The sequence below is a fragment of the Chrysoperla carnea genome, chromosome 5 (assembly GCF_905475395.1).
Source record: "Chrysoperla carnea chromosome 5, inChrCarn1.1, whole genome shotgun sequence".
NCBI lineage: Eukaryota > Metazoa > Arthropoda > Insecta > Neuroptera > Chrysopidae > Chrysoperla > Chrysoperla carnea.
The window spans coordinates 1,215,664-1,232,455 of NC_058341.1; the positions used below are offsets into that span (position 1 = coordinate 1,215,664).

At 31.7% G+C, this 16,792-nt stretch overlaps 1 long non-coding RNA gene across 1 annotated transcript in view; it reads left to right on the forward strand.

Annotated features, from left to right (window-relative positions):
• The window catches only part of LOC123300718, a 77,833-nt gene that overhangs the window by 60,483 nt on the left and 558 nt on the right, over nucleotides 1-16,792 (forward strand). The gene's annotated exons all lie outside the window — the stretch shown is intronic.

Here is a 16,792-nt window from a genome sequence, read left to right on the forward strand (position 1 = left end):
GTATAACAGACAACAACCATTGGTTAAGACAAGGGGGAAACACATAATGAGGGGTTCGTAGGTGTAACATATGTTCTAGATAGACTTATAGTTTTATTTAATCAGGATAAAATTTACTGGCACTGAAGTTTTATAAAATAATTTGTTTTCTCCAAGTATAAATAAATTTGTAAAATTTGAGATAGTTGAGAATACTGTAGCATAAGGAGACGGTATAAGGTTGAACTTCACCCATCTGACCATAAAAACACGCCTATTATAGTTTTTCTAACGAAAAGTGTGCAGTAGCCACTTTTCGATTGAAAAACTATGATAGAAGTGCTATTAAAAAGCAATAAAATTTCATTAAAAATATGTCTCGCCGGGTTATCAGAAGGATGAAGAACGACCCTATACTGTCTATATACTGGTTTTGTAGGGAGGAAAAACCTGACCCATCGACAAACTTTGACAGTTTTCACTTGAAAATCAGTAAAATCGATCAAAATAAAAGATATTTGGATCTTAGTTTTGTATCAAAACAGAATCTATTTATTTCGAAAAATTGGATCTCCATCTTTCACCAAACGTCGACGCGTTTCTAGAATCCTGTTTATGGATTTTATGATCATGTTATAATTTACTAATAGATTTAACTGCCGAATTATAATGACCCAAATAAAATATCCTTACCATATTGTTGATATGAAATGAATTTTTCCACTCGAAAACAAATTTCTTATTTGCGCATCTTGAAAATATTCGATGAGAATTATAAGAAAAGCGTTATTAAAGACAATGGTGGATTATTAAAAAAAAAAAAAGTAACAAATAATTTCAATATGAATAAAAGACAAATTAATACACATTTTTCTCATATTTTGATACAAGCATAGGGCGAAAAGAAGAATTGAAATAATTTTCTCAAAAAGAATATACTTTTAATTGTTCTTTACAAACTTTTTTTGACGTGGGTGTTTTTCATCAACAGCTTTTCTTCTTATTAGATACTAAAAATGTATATAGAAAATATTGTCAATTATATGTTTTTTCTTAATCTTCTCATTTTCAAGTTTCTAGAATATTCCGAACTGCTTAAAGTATGCCAAACGAAATATATAATTAATATATTCATTTTACTCGTATTTTGAGCCATATTTTCTCCAAAAATATAGACCTATGTACTGTATAGAAGGTCAACGAAGAGGGTTGGGGATATATTATAAATTTATGAAAAAATCAAGTGAAAACAAACAGGTTGAGTTAATTATTGAAATACCACAAATAGACAGTGTTGACAGCCACTCTTACAAACAAAGTAATAAAAGTATATGTTCTCACTTCTTCAGTGGATATAGAATATGCTAACTCACGGGTAAACAGTGATGTTTACGAAAAAATGATTTAAACAAAAGTTGTTTATTTTTTTATAAAAAACATTTTTTACATATAAACTTTTGTTCTATCTCTAACGGTTTACACGTTGGGTACTACGGAACCAAGACCCAATTGACCTATGTTGTTCATTAACTCCTTCTCACTTTTAACGTCCGTACCACGCTTTCAAAAGTTTCAGCTTGAGTCACTCTGTTCATTTTTAAGTTATTGTGTTGAGAGACAGACAGGCGAGCCGACAGATATGTATTCAATTTTGAGTTATCGTGTTGACAGACGAACAGACAGACGGATTGACAGATATGTCTTCATTTTTGAGTCATCGTGTTGTCAGGCAGACAGATAGACAGAGAAATAGGCTAATTAGGTGATTTTATGAACACCTGTGACTATGTGACGTCATCATAATCCACGAAAATTGATTGGTTTCTATCACATCGAAATTTTATGTAATTGTAAAAATATTTTTTCAAAATTTTTTGGGATACTGAGCCCTAAAAATCACATATCGTGTTCCTTTTCTAAAACATGTCATTTATATTGTTATTACCCGTACGTACGTATTGTATCAGAGACAACACAACAGAACAGAACAGAACAGATAGATGTATATTCTTTTATAAAACAATCTGATTCAACCAAAAAATATTGGAGTTAGTTCAATGAGGTAGCAGCCAGTGAGCCAGCCATCGTACACGTTAAAGTATGAGGGGTGACATTAGATAGCTCTAACTAGTAACTCTACTATGTATTTACCCCCCACTCTCATCCCCACTCCATCATATTACAACAACAACAATAACAAACAAAAAACAAACACATTGAATCGAGTAGTGAAAATAAAACAATTGAAATTTATATAATATTGAAGCATATATAGATAGATGAATTTTTCGAGATTCGAGGTGAGGAGGGGGGAAGAATGAGCGGTGTGGGATACGCGCGTTCATTCAGTTCGTTCACAGAATGGTGTGTTTCATAATGGTGGTGGGGGTGGTGGTTTTTTGCCCGTATGTGTATAATATAAAAGTATTGAGTTAGGTACAGGATATTTTTGCCATATATATCCAGGAATGGGAAATAGGGATTTTTTGTTGTTGTATGTGTGTGTGTGTGTGTGTGTGTTCATATGTGTGGTGGCGTTTTATTCATTGATGGTTTGTTGGTTTCATATTGAAAGCCTATTTTTATATGTGATTCAGAAATATCGACGATTTTTTAAATCTTTTAAATTACAGAGTGCTTTGGATAAAGATTGAAAAATGTTAAAATTGTGTCTGTATCCCTGTATTTCGTGAGAATTTTAGTCACAAAATCATACCCCTGCCCATGTACTGTAGACTATAAATGCTGATTGTTATTTGTTAAAAGTGGTTGTTGATTGTTGAAATTCGCGTTATAATTGATTGTTGATTGTTGAAGTAACCAATAAATTATAGTATGCCAGACGTGTACAGAGTGTTTCAAGTTCTACTACGCTGAATTACCGATTAATTTTTGTACAATTAACATTATTGTGAGATTTTCCATAAAGTACTATGTTAAAAATCACAATTTTAAAATGAAATAATTTAAAATTAGGCCTTCCCAGAAGCACCAAAACTGTGTTTATTGTGATCAAGGAACTTTGAACTGTTTTAGGCTGTTCTTGACTTAGCAAACAGCCGAACTATCATAGGTTAGGTTAGATTAGGTTTTATTGGCTGTCCACGAAGGACACACATAGACTATAGAGCCCATTGTGATACCATATATATGTTTTACCACCTATCCGCTGATAATTTCTTTTATCAGCTCCTTAATTTCAGAGGCTGAGTGCACCTCCTTCATGCATATACCATGCACTACACCAGCCCATCACAACTATTAATTAAATTAATTTTGTTGCGACGGCGGGAATCGTACCCGCTAAGCATACCGCGCACGGAATTGGTTACGCCTTAACCAACTGAGCGAATAGAGCGAAATGGCGAACTATCTAAAGACTAATTTTTTTTACGTAGGTATTTATGAATGTCGTGTAAACTTTGTAAATATGTATACATTTTTGTTCATTCAATGATATATAATTTTATTTCGATTAAATCTGAAGGATATGTTATCAAATAGTCAATTTTTACATTACGTATACAGGTAGGTAGAGCCTAACTAGTAGCCTGCTGCTGTCTCCTCCTTCTAACTACTCCTGTTGCCTTTATATTAAACCCTTTTATGTATATCACGTTACAACAATTCCAAACCAAACCTAAATGAGTTTTTTTTTTGTATTTTATGTTTTTTAATATCTAGATACGTTTAATTGCTTTGTCATTTCAATAATGATAAATTATTGTGGATTGAGTAAGGATAAAAATATGTGCTTAAAATTGGTAGATAATACTTTTTAGTGTATATTACGGATTCTCTAATTCAGTGTACGATTAAAAATATTGGATAAAAAGTTATATTTTTGAAAGAATCAAAAATTAATATACATGTTTAATGTAGTAAGGTTCCTAAACAGCTAAAAATAGTTCATGGAGTAGTAGCCCGAGATGGGCCCTCCATTAGTGTGTCTCACCACTCCATGACAGCCTCTCAAAACCTAACCTAATCTTACCAATTTTCATGTTCTAGCGCTAGACTTCATGCTTTTTTCTCACCTAAGAAATTTGCAAAAATTCGAGAAAAATTGTTTGTTTCCAATTTCGATAAAACTCAGTTTATAAGATTATTTAAACCCAAAAAGTTCAAAAATCAGGTTCATTTGATGATAAGAAGCATAGTTTCTGTGTTTTCGTCCAAAATCTTATTTGAAAATGGCTTTGTCGGATCGATTTCTGGCAATTTTTAAAAGCATTGTGTCTAATAAGCAAATTAACTGATTTTTTTGGCCATTTTTCATTTTCCGAGATTTATTGCAAAAACTGGATGCAAGTTAAATCCTTAAAATATCCAAAAACACTATCATTTGACCATTTAGCGATAGTTTTTGAGGTTTCGCCTGGAATAATATGAGCAAAAAATCAAAATTTCTGTACATTTGGTTAGAAATTGTTAGTCGAAATATACCTGGAAGCCTGAAAATTTTACAAAAGATCCAAGACACTATTTTTACGCTTAATACTTCCTCTTTGATTTACAGAATCGCCTTTTATTGGCTGTAAAGTATACAAATATCATAAAACTGTGTATTTTTTAGTCCCTGTTTATTTTGGCTTACAGCTTTCATTAAATTATTTTAACAACCATTTTTAATGACCAAACTTTTGATATACACATCCGGTCTAGTATACTCTATGTCCAAAAAAAAAACCATTCAGATTTGTATTTTACATGTAAATAAGAATATAATTTACAATAGCATTTAAATTGTCAACATATGAATAGCTAGCTCAGTTCTATACATACATAGCTCATAGCAGCAGCTATATGGAAGTAACGAACAAATCACTCTATATGTAGCTATTCGAGCAACGAACCAACACAATTTCTATTGTTTTCAAATTTGATTTAAAATTTGTCATTTATGTATAAATTTAAAAAAATAAATTGTTGGTGGTCCCATATATTATCATTGAAGCATTATTTTTATATTTTTGTTATAGTTATTTTAACTGTATAGTAAAATTTCTTTAGGAAAAAAAGCTTTCGGTCTGAAGTGAAATTTAAGACATTTAAAAAACCCCCAACAAATTTTTCGGCTACGGAACCCTAAGCTCACATTTAAAACATATCTATGAACATTCTTCATTAAATTCGGGTACGGAACCCTTAATTCGGACTTGAAAATAGCAAAGAACACTCGTCATGAAATTGCCTTTAAAAAAAACCTACAAAATCAAAATCGGTTCATCCGCTTAGGTGCTACATAGCGGTCAAACTTATAATATCAAGAATAACCATTGAGTCGATACTCTGATCAAGATGCCACTTGGATCAAGAATATTAGAATCCTTTCGAACAAGGTTTCAACCATTCCATGCCCGACATTCCGACATTACTCAGTCAAATATACTTCGAAAAATAACGAGTAAGCTTAGAATGAGACATTCTATGAAAGCAAAGTTGAATGAAACGTGAATGAAAATAATCGGAGTAAGTTAGGTTAGGTTAGAGTGGCTGTCCCGTGGGAGGGGGGATACACACTTAGACCATAGGGTTCGTTGTGATACCGAAAAGAGTTGAGCTCACTTGAACCAGCCTTTCCGACTTTTCTTCATGGCAAGATCTGGACATTGACAGACAAGATGAAACATCGTTTCTGCATCCTCCTCAATGTGACAGCTCCTGTAGTAGTCATGATACACTGGAAAACTCAGGCGTTCAGCGCCCTCGCCGCTTAGCCAGTGTCCTGTAGTACCCGCAACAATTTTGTTAATAGAAACCCTTGGAAGTGATATCAAATCTTCGGCACGCCTGCGATTATACTCAGACCATATCTACCTTTTGGTACCTAACACAAGTAGGTCTTCCCTCCATCTAAGACTAGAAATGTTTTTGGAATGATTCTTAATAGTTAATGCGGGTGATTTTCATATCAGAATTCCGACCAATTTTATTTCATAAACAGCAGTTTATTAGCTCTGAATGTCGTTCGAAATCTACAACCATATTTAAAGAGGTTGTACTGTAATTTCCCATGTTTTTTTAAAATAAATAAACATATCAATATATTTTATTACAAAGATTTTTTTTTTGTAAAACCAACAATAAATATTTGTTTCCTCTTGTGTTTCAGCAGGTAACACAACAATCAACAATCACATTTTTTTTATTGAACCGTACCGTACAAACATATCCATTGTTGTCCATTGTTTATAAGTAAATAAATATTGAGTATTATTCTCATCATCAGAGTTAGTTAGTAATAAAACTGACTTGACTCAAAACAATAATAATTTGTACAAATTTTTTTTACAACATCCATGATTGTAAACATAAATAATAAACATGTAATGGTACAGTGTTTTTTTGTGTGGATGTATATTTGTATGTAATCATAGTTATTATTATTATTATTACAATGTTGACATTATATCAGATAAATATTGTTTAATATGTATTTACATATATACAGGATGTGCTAAAAACAAAAAATATTTGCTAATATAGCCAAATATAGGTTATGACCACATTCAATGAGAAATCGGTTAATACTTCGAAATAAAGATGGGTATGGGTATGGGTATGGAGGTTAGCGGGCCATGCTCGAGCATCGGGTCTCGAAACAATGGTTCAGAGCACCTAGCCAAATAGACCCTTGTACTCTATCCCCGCTCCGCTTTTCAGTGGCTATTATAACCAACTGATGTACTGAAATCCAGGATCTGCCTAGCGCTGAGTTTCCTAATTTCTTCTGGTTCGACTATGGCCGGACCAAACCATTTCCTTCGCTGCTGTATGAGCGCCGGGCAGTAACAGAGAAAGGCAGTCGAAATAGAGATATTTCGACTGAATTCTTATACAGGGTCGATCATTTTAATCTATTATGGCTAATAACTTGTATCGTAATTAACCAATCTAAAATAATTTAAACAGAGTGTAGAGTTTGATGGGGGACACTATGTTCTGACATCAGATTGGACTTAGTTCTCCAGGTTAGGTTCGGTAGGTTAGGTTAGAGTGGTTATCCTGGGATTGAAACACACTTAGACCATAGGGTCCGTTGTGATACCGAAAGAGAGTTGGCCCATCCCCGGCCACTACTCCATGTACAACCATTTGGAGCTGTTTAAGAACAGTAGGAGAGTTTTGACGTCGACGGACTCTAGGCCGGAGAGGTCGTCAAAGAGAGGCTGGCTCAAGTAAGTCCATGACTAGAGCTGGGCAGTGAAGATGAGACATTATCTCCTCCTCCAGGTTACTTTAATAGTTAATTTAGACCTTAAAAAGTAAAAGATAGAATAAAACTTTAAATTAGAAAGTTGATCCTTATGAGAGAACTGTCATTTTTAATAACCCCCGACCTGAAAAAAGGAGTGTTATAAATTTGACTGCTTTGTGTTTGTTTTTTTGTGTGTCTGTCTGTCTGTGGCATCGTAGCACCTAAACGGAAGAACCGATTTTGATTTTTTTAGTTTCGCTTGAAAGGTAATTTAATGGAGAATGTTCTTAACTATGTTTCAAGCGCAAGTTTAGGGTTCCGTTTCTGAAAAAATTAAAAAATTGGCGATGATCTTCAAAATCGGCTCAGCTTGGAAAAGGTAACTTAATGAAAAGTATTCTTAGGGTTCAGTACCAAAAACATTTGTCGGAGGTTTTTTTAAATTTTGTAATTTCCACTTGTCTTCTTTTGAGAAATTATAATAATTGATTGGATTCAATATTGGATAGCTTTTTCACTTATTTGTGGTAACATTCTGTATAATAGCTGAATGTTGAATATGTTTTCTAGATAGAAAAAGATAGAAGAATAAATTAATATATAATGTAACACCCGTATATAAACAAAAACATTCGAGATAGAGATAACAGCAGACATTTTAATTAAAATCGTACTCTAATAATATCTGTGAAGAGTTGGTATCGCATATCTATTTAATAATAATCATGATATTAAAACAGATATTTTATAAAACAGATAGATATATACAGATATTTTTTATTAATAAATAATATTATGATTGTAAAATTAGAATCGAAAAAAGTTATTACTCTCAAAATCAAGGTAACAACGAAAAATTCGTATCGCAGGAGCTGTAAGAGCTAAGTGAATTCCCTCAGAGATTGGAAAAATAACACATTTTTCTTTAAATCAGCATTTTTAATTTTTCAAGAATTTTTTGTTCGAAAACTAACAGATTAGAGAAAAAATCACAATAATACTTTTTTGCTTAAAACTGGTCAAAAACTACTAAAATATTTTTTATTTTTAAAAAATTTGAAATTTTGTAATTTGCGCATTCCCAACCCTTGTTTATCGGTCGATTTTTCTCGGTCGACCTTTCGAATACCAAAAGCTTTCTTGATACCAAATTTTATTCAAATCGAGCTTAAATTGCGACCTCTAGAGAGTTTACAGACACGTTCGTTTTTAACCCCCGAACTAAAAAAAAGGGGTGGAAGTTTGACCGCTATATGTGTGTGTCTGTCTGTCTGTGGCATCGTAACACCTAAACGGATGAACCTATTTTGATTTTTTTTTGGTGTTTTCTGAATGGTGATTTCATGGAGAATGTTCTTAGCCATGTCAATCAACCGTGAATTAAGGATTCCGTATCCGAAAAAACAAAAATTGGCGATGATCTTCCAAATCGGCTCAGTTTGGCTTAGATATGTTTCAAATGCGAGTTTAGGGTTCCGTACCCCAAAAATTTGACGGGGTTTTTTGAAATTTTGTAAATTTTGACATGTAGTAGATCGGAACGATGAACCTTTGAAGAAATTTTTCCAAAATTCCATCATCAATACAAAAGCAATAGCTTCATTTCCTTCGGTAATTCCCTAAAAACCTAAAATGAGCCAGGGATGTATGTTTTCGAGAAAAAAATATGTTATATGTGGCCGGGTAATCAAATTAAATTTATCAAAAAATTAAATCAGATAAATTGAAAATTACTTTTTTGGTGTCCATAATACATTATTTTAAACAAATAATAATTGTTGATTTTAATCAATGAAATTGAAATTGGTTGGTTCGAGTAATTAATTGTAGGTAGATTTAATTTATCAAGTGATTCAAAAAATATATGAGTGAACAAAATTTATTGATTCATATCAGATTCATGGGAGCGTTAATCAATTAACTTTTTTTTTTATCTAATGCTTAATTAATTAAATTTGGCTAATTGGTTCATATATAATTTATTAACGAATTGTCGAAGGTAATGGAGCTATTACTTTTGTACTGAAGATGGAATTTCGAAAAATTTCTTCAGATAGAGCCCGATATTCGGCATATATCTGCCCGAACCATGTCATGTGGGTACTCGTTAAAAAGGTCTTGACAAGAAGACGCGTTTAAAAGTTGGCAAATCAAAAAAATTACACTATCTATAGCCCTGAAAAATAAAGACTTTATAGCGTGTTTACAGAAAGTTGTAGAATTTAACGAATAAATCAATGAAAGAAATTATCTGTATGATAATAATCAGCTCACGCTTACAATCCATTCATAAAATAATCATAAAAACGACATTTTCATCATTAAATGTTTATTTTTTTCCTGTTTGGTGTACACTTTCGTTCGAAAAATTTAATCTACAGTTGTAAAGCTTGAGAAAGACAATTTTTCGACTTATTTATCCAAATGGTTCCCTTTTAAATTTGCCTGAGTTATAAACCATATAGAATACTTGTTAGCCCTTAAAGACAGAAACGAGAAATTATTCAAATATGCCATCTAATATCCTACTAATATTATAAAAGTGAAAGTTTGTTTATTCCATCACACTACTAGAACGATTTTGATAAAATTGAATTTCTTTTCTGGCCAGTTTTTGTTTTTTTAAATATGCACATTTTTAAAAAGATACACAGAGACATACCCGGAAATTGTGAAGCCGGCAAGCTTGCTAGAAATGGCACAATGCTGCCGGAAACAAGCATCACTAGACATCCGGGAGTTCCATTTGCGAAATGCATGTGGCTCCTAAAAAAGGATATCTTAAAAAAGGTCTTAGATGGAGGGAGGAACGTACTTGTGGTACTACAAGACAGATATGGTCTGAGTATAATCGTAGGAGTTCCGAAGATTTTATATCACTTCCAAGGGCTTCTATTAGCAAAATCCTTATTACAGGACACACTGACTAGGTGGCAGGCACGCTAAAAGCCTGGGGCAGATCATCTTCTCTGTCACTACCCAGCTCTTGCCACGAGGTGGTGAAGTCCGTTGACGTCAAAGCACTTCTGCTGTTCCTAAACAACTCCAATTGGTTCATGTAGTAGTGGTTGGGGGCTGGGCCAATCCTTTTTCGTTATAACAACGGACCGTGTGGTTTAAGTGTATCCCATTCCAGGATAGCCACTCTAACCTAACCTAACCTACACATTTTTCGATCTAGTGAGTACATAAGTATCACATTAAAACTGAATCTCTCTCTTACAGAACACATAACACATAAAACTTGATTATTATTAAGACACAAAAAGAATATTATGAAGATACTTAAACGCATACAAAACAACTCGTAAATTATGATGATGTGAGAGCTGTTGTTATTGTTATGTTCTGAGTTCGTTAAAAAAAAAAACGAGAATAGAAGATCATAATTATTAGTTAATAGGTATCTTACAACCATTTTGTCTTTTTTTTTACTCGTCTTACACTCGCAATCTTTCAAATTAATAAATACTTTATATCTCTCGTAAACGTTTTTAGAATATGGATAGAATATGTTCCTTTTTATCATGGTTTCTTTATTTATTTATTTCTTTTATCTATACGGAGGAAGTTTTTTGAAGTAAAGTTCGACTACTGTGGGATTTCGGGTAGGATAAACAAGGCTTGTCTTATATACTATCTCTCTACTACTTTTATTCTAGCATTTTGTAGTTTTTTCGGAACGGAACCCTTAACTCGCACTTGAAACATAGCCAAGAACACTCTGCATTAAACTACCTTCCAAACGAAATCAAAAAAATCAAAATTGATTCATTCGTTTATGCGCTACGATGCCACAGGCAGGGGTAAAAATCCGAGAGGTCGTCGAAGAATGACTGACCCATGACCCGTGTGTTTCAATCATTTTATCAGGGAAGAGCTGAATCAGACAGCGGAAAAAAATGAGCTTTTATCTAATTTCTTTTAATTTCTTTTATCTATACGGAGGAAGTTTTTTGAAGTAAAGTTCGACTACTGTGGGATTTCGGGTAGGATAAACAAGGCTTGTCTTATATACTATCTCTCTACTACTTTTATTCTAGCATTTTGTAGTTTTTTCGGAACGGAACCCTTAACTCGCACTTGAAACATAGCCAAGAACACTCTGCATTAAACTACCTTCCAAACGAAATCAAAAAAATCAAAATTGATTCATTCGTTTATGCGCTACGATGCCACAGGCAGGGGTAAAAATCCGAGAGGTCGTCGAAGAATGACTGATCATTTTATCAGGGAAGAGCTGAATCAGACAGCGGAAAAAAATGAGCTATCGTGTTGACTGTGTAAAGAACTTCCTCTTTTTTGGGGCCCAGAATTAATTATTCTTTTTACTATGATTGATTCTGCAAATTTGTTAAGGTAGTACAAGTGCGCAGACAAGTTTAGACTTGTGGTTGAAATTATTTGTACCTTATTTTTAACTTTGATGATGAATAAGAAAAAAACTTTTCGATATCTGCCTTCGAAATATCCGAAAGCTAAATAATTAAACAAAAATTTTAATTTTCGATATTTTAAAAATTACTTCAATTAACGATAAATTTTATTCTTACTTTTCGACAACAAAATTGAAAAAATATATTTTGTTTTAAATTTGTGTCCCCACTACTACGCTCATACATCCTTAATTAGTGAGGCACAACGGGTTTTTTTGTTTTCATTAATACCTCAGGTCTTTAACTTTAATTTCCACCGACTAGTTTAAAAATTTCTCCCCTAAATCGACCGTTTTTGTAAATATCTAGAAAGAAAATTACCCCGTGTAACATCGAAACCTTTAAGAAATAAAACAAAACTAATAAATTAAATCGAAAGTTCATATAATAATAAAGATTTCTAATAAAAATAAAAATTCTGTAAAAGGAATTATTACTACATATTATTTTACAAGGATGTAAGGGCATAGAAGGTTGAACGGGACGATACAGGATAGCTATTTGTATCCCTAATATGTTATTGTAAAAATACATGTATGTGTATTTAACCTATATAATAATAATAAACGAGAGATAGATTTTAATACAGGATACGGGAATATCTTCTTATTTATTTATATAGGACAATCTTATTAATAATAAATTGGGAATAAAAAATGTTTTATATTTATCTGTAAAAATAAAAAATATATTGCGTTGTAATTCAGGAACTAATTATACAGTTTTATGATCTTACAGGAATAAAATCTGTTTTTTTCCTTTTATTTATCGACGTTTAAGATTTCATTTTAAATTATTTTACTTGTCTTGGCGCTCGGACTATAATTATTATAGTCCGAGCGCCAAGTCAAGTTTAGACTTGTGCTTGAAATTATTTCGTACTTTATTTTCAATTTTGATGTTGAATTTTATTATAACTTCATGAATGTAGACGAAAAATAAGAATAAAATTTTTCGATATTTGGCTTGGTTTTCGAAATATTGAAAGCTAAATAATTAAACAAAATTTTCAATTTTCGATTTTTTGAAATATTGAAAAATAATACTTACTTTTCATCTTGTATAAGTTCAGATTCACATTTCGACTGATTCACAAACTCTGCTTCGAAAATGTTAGAATCGTGTTTTCAATAATCAAAGTAATTTGCAATAAATTTTCACACCCTTTCAAACAATCATATCGAAATCGTACACACATTTGAGACCAATAACTATAAATAACGAATTCGAATTATCATTTTTCTCCCCTCTTAAAAATAATATAATCACACATAACCTTGCTGCAGTATGCATTTCAAATAACTTTCGAAAAAAAATTATTCTTTATCCATTCATCCACAGGAGCTGTCCGTACGTCCGTACCCTGTAACATAACTATCTTTTTATATGATGTTAGGGAGCAAAGATATCTATCCTGATCTACAGGGTGGCTTCCCTAACAATTTGGGATACATGTAAAACTTTGACACCAAATATTACAAACGCTTTAAGTAGGAAACTTTAACTTTTAACGCGCCAATGAAAAGAAAATTTGCTTTAGACAGATTCGAACATTTCTAGATATTATTTTACTAACCCGTCAGCACTCGCATCAATCGTTCAGTAATATTTAATCACCTCATTAGAGATTTACTCGTACGTTCTGTACATTCCTCAAATATTCTTTTTACTTTGTAAATCATAACCTCTACATAAATTTTAACAAGGACACTCTATTTTTTGGGAAGGTATAAAAAGATATTTCTTCCAATAAATAAGGAGTAAAAGAATATCTCATACATCTATCCCACAAATAAACATAACATTTTTGTGTGTGTTAGAAAGATCGTTAAAATGTCACGTGGGTTTTAGTGAGCTATACGAAATGTAAGGATGGATGTTGATGGTAAAGAAAGGAAAACGGAAAGAAAAAAAACTTGCGTGTTTTATGATGCTAAATAAATTTACAACGAAAAATTGTTGTATTTATATTATGATTATTTCTTTTTATAAAAAAACAAAAATAACAACATTTATTTATGTAATATGTTATTTAGTAATTCAAATGTACAGAGAGTTTAGAAAATAATAATGGGAGAATCTACTTCAGTCCTTCTCTTATGAACTAATGATACGACCGTCCGAAAATTAGTCGAAAAGCCGATCAGATCATCAATCATTTTAGTAGTTGACTGTCACGTGACTGGTCAACTAGTAGCCAACTAGGCAACTTGTATGACGCAAATATAAGAAAATCATCTGAAAACATCATAAGTTAGGCAATTTGTATGACGTTAATGTAAAAAAATGATCTAAAAGTATCGAAAAAGCGTCAAAAACCAAAGTTTTTTCAAATTGTCTTCTTGGAAAAAGCCGTAAGGTAATGTTTTTTTGCATAAACAGAATCTGTAATAAATTTTCTTCATGATTTTCCGAAGTTTTTACTATCAGCGGTTTTAAATTCGAGATATTTAAATAGATTTTTGGCTAGTTAATAAATTTTTGTTATGGCTTAGAATTTTTTTACTTGAACTGAACTGTAAAACTGAATATATTTTACAATAAAATTCTTGTACAAAAAAAACCTATAAAAAGGGCTTTATATAGAACAAAAATTGAATTATTTTGACAACGAGGTAACCAACTAACCGCACACAATTGTATAATATAATCATAATAATATAAACCTTTTGTTCCAGACAATATTTCACGTTGATCATAAAATAATATCCTTTACTATATAATAACTTACTTAGTACAACAGTCCTACAGGAATATCAAATAAAACCCAGTCAAGTTTATCAGTTGACTGATTTAAATAATTTAATTTATTTGAAGGTCAATAAATACACTCTATGTGGTTTTTTTTAATGGGTTTTATAGTGGATTTTCATTTTTCGTCTTCGATGGTACGGTTTTCTCTTTCCTTAAAATTATTCAAAGGTAGTTTAGGCTTAGCCATCGAAGATTCATTTAAATATCATTAATTTTTCCACTAGTGTACAGTCTGTTAGAAATTTCTCCTAGAACAAAATTTTCAAGATAGACGCTTAAGTGAATGGTCTAAGTATAAGAAATTTTCGCCTAAAACTATTAAAACACATTCTCAGACTAATTATACTCCGGCAAAAACAATGCGACCAGCAAAAAATCGATTAGACGATCTATTTTCGAAATATCGCTTCATAACCTCTCAAGCTGAAAATGTTGAGAGCGAAAAGCTTGATATCTTGAAATATACGGGTCCGGCATCCAAATCAATGTGATTTTCGTAATTTTTAGGCCAAAATTACTTTGGAAAATGATTTTCATTGAAAGTGAGTGTGTGAAAAAATTTTTGGTTTTTTCGGATTTTTTCAAAGGGGTACATTTTCAAAGGGTGAAAATGAAAATTTTCGATAGACCAGAAATGTTTTTTTTATGGGATTTCTAACAATTAATGCAAGTGACATCCAGATTTATTTTAGAACGGGGTCTACAACTAATATTTATCAATTTTAAGCATGTTTCAAATTGTATAATTTTTTCATTCCCTCAGAAAAAGAAGTCATTTCTGTTTGAGTGTGAACACTTTTGTAAAAAGACGGTTTAGTATTCCAGGCTTACTAAAATGGCTATTAAATACTACGCCTGAATGTAGGCCTTTTAAATTTTTCAGTAGTTTTTCTCGTAAACTACCTTAAGTTTATATATTTTTATTTTTTTAGCTAAAATTTATTATACATATTATTTCAATATTTATATCGACATTTTTTACCAATGTTTCTTGCTCGAATTTTCTATGTTCATATTCATGTATAGTAGCTACCAGCTACCAGCTACCAGAAAGATAACGTTAGAGAAGACCAAATGGAAGAATATAAACTTGGTTCACATCGAAGACATTTATGGGAATATGGAATATTATTAATATTTATATATCATATTTTTTTTCCTGTTTATAATACAGAGGTTGTATTTTTTTTTTGGGTTATTATGGGATGATTTTTATCTGAAAGATAATTGAGGTATTATCCCAATGCATCTATCCCGAATGTATGTTTGGAAGTTTTGACTAGAATTGGGGCAGATTTACCGAGGTTTCCATGTAGAAATAAACCGTTATTTACGAAATAGAGACCTGCCTTTTTAAGGAAAAATGATTATTTTCTGCATTTTCGAATTATTTTAGAAATGCCAGTCAAAAGAGCTGAAAAACATAAACAGTAGAGTCTCAATTATTGGCACTCAGTAAAACCAGGGGTGTTCCAAGTACAAGAGTTTTTCCTCTGAAAATATTTATTTCAAATAAAATGAATCATTGCCGTAAGTATTTATGTAAACGAGACTGTACATACAGCATTAAACACGTGTTATTGTGTCTTTAGAATCATTACAAAGAGTCATATTTGATGTATATACAAACAGACAATATCATTTTTGAGTGACTGACTGACTGTGAAGAGAGGGTTGTGGAAAGTGCAGAAGGGCGAAAATTGACTCGATAACTGGACGTTTTTGATTATCGAGATTTTACCTAAAAATCCAATTTTGAATATGTCATACCCGCAATTAATTCGGAAATTCTCTTCATTTAAGTGAGCAGCAAAATACTTTTTTATCTTTTTCGTGTAATTCGACTAATTATTCTCTTCTAGTTTTCTCCTTCCCGGTTCAAGAACTTTTTAAACAGCCGTATATATCAAAAACCTTTTAACCTTGGCTGTAACCTTGTATGCCTCCAAAAAAAAGAAGAAAAAATACAAAATATGTACCAATAATTCTTTTTTTGGGTATTTTTTTCCGCTTTTTAATGGAGGCCGCATATATTTTCTTGTTAAAATGTATAAAACACTGTTTTAAGACACAGAAAGTACATTAAATAATCGAAATATTATGATGTATATGAAATAAAACAATAACCAGTTGAAAAATTAACGATACACTTTTATCCAGCATTACTTCTTCTGAATGGGTTTGACCAAAAAGGTAAACGATTATTGCTTATACCGACGAAAACAATTTTCTTAATAATTATTGAGTCAAATTTGACATTCCGTTTCTGGTTTTTAGCAAAATATTCATAAATAAAAGGAGTACCCCATCAAAAATTCGATCAGACAATCTGTTTTCGAAATATCTGCTCCATAGTCTCTCAAGCTGAAAACCCTCGGGGACTGAAATATTGATTTCATGAAATATAGTGATTTTCGTTATT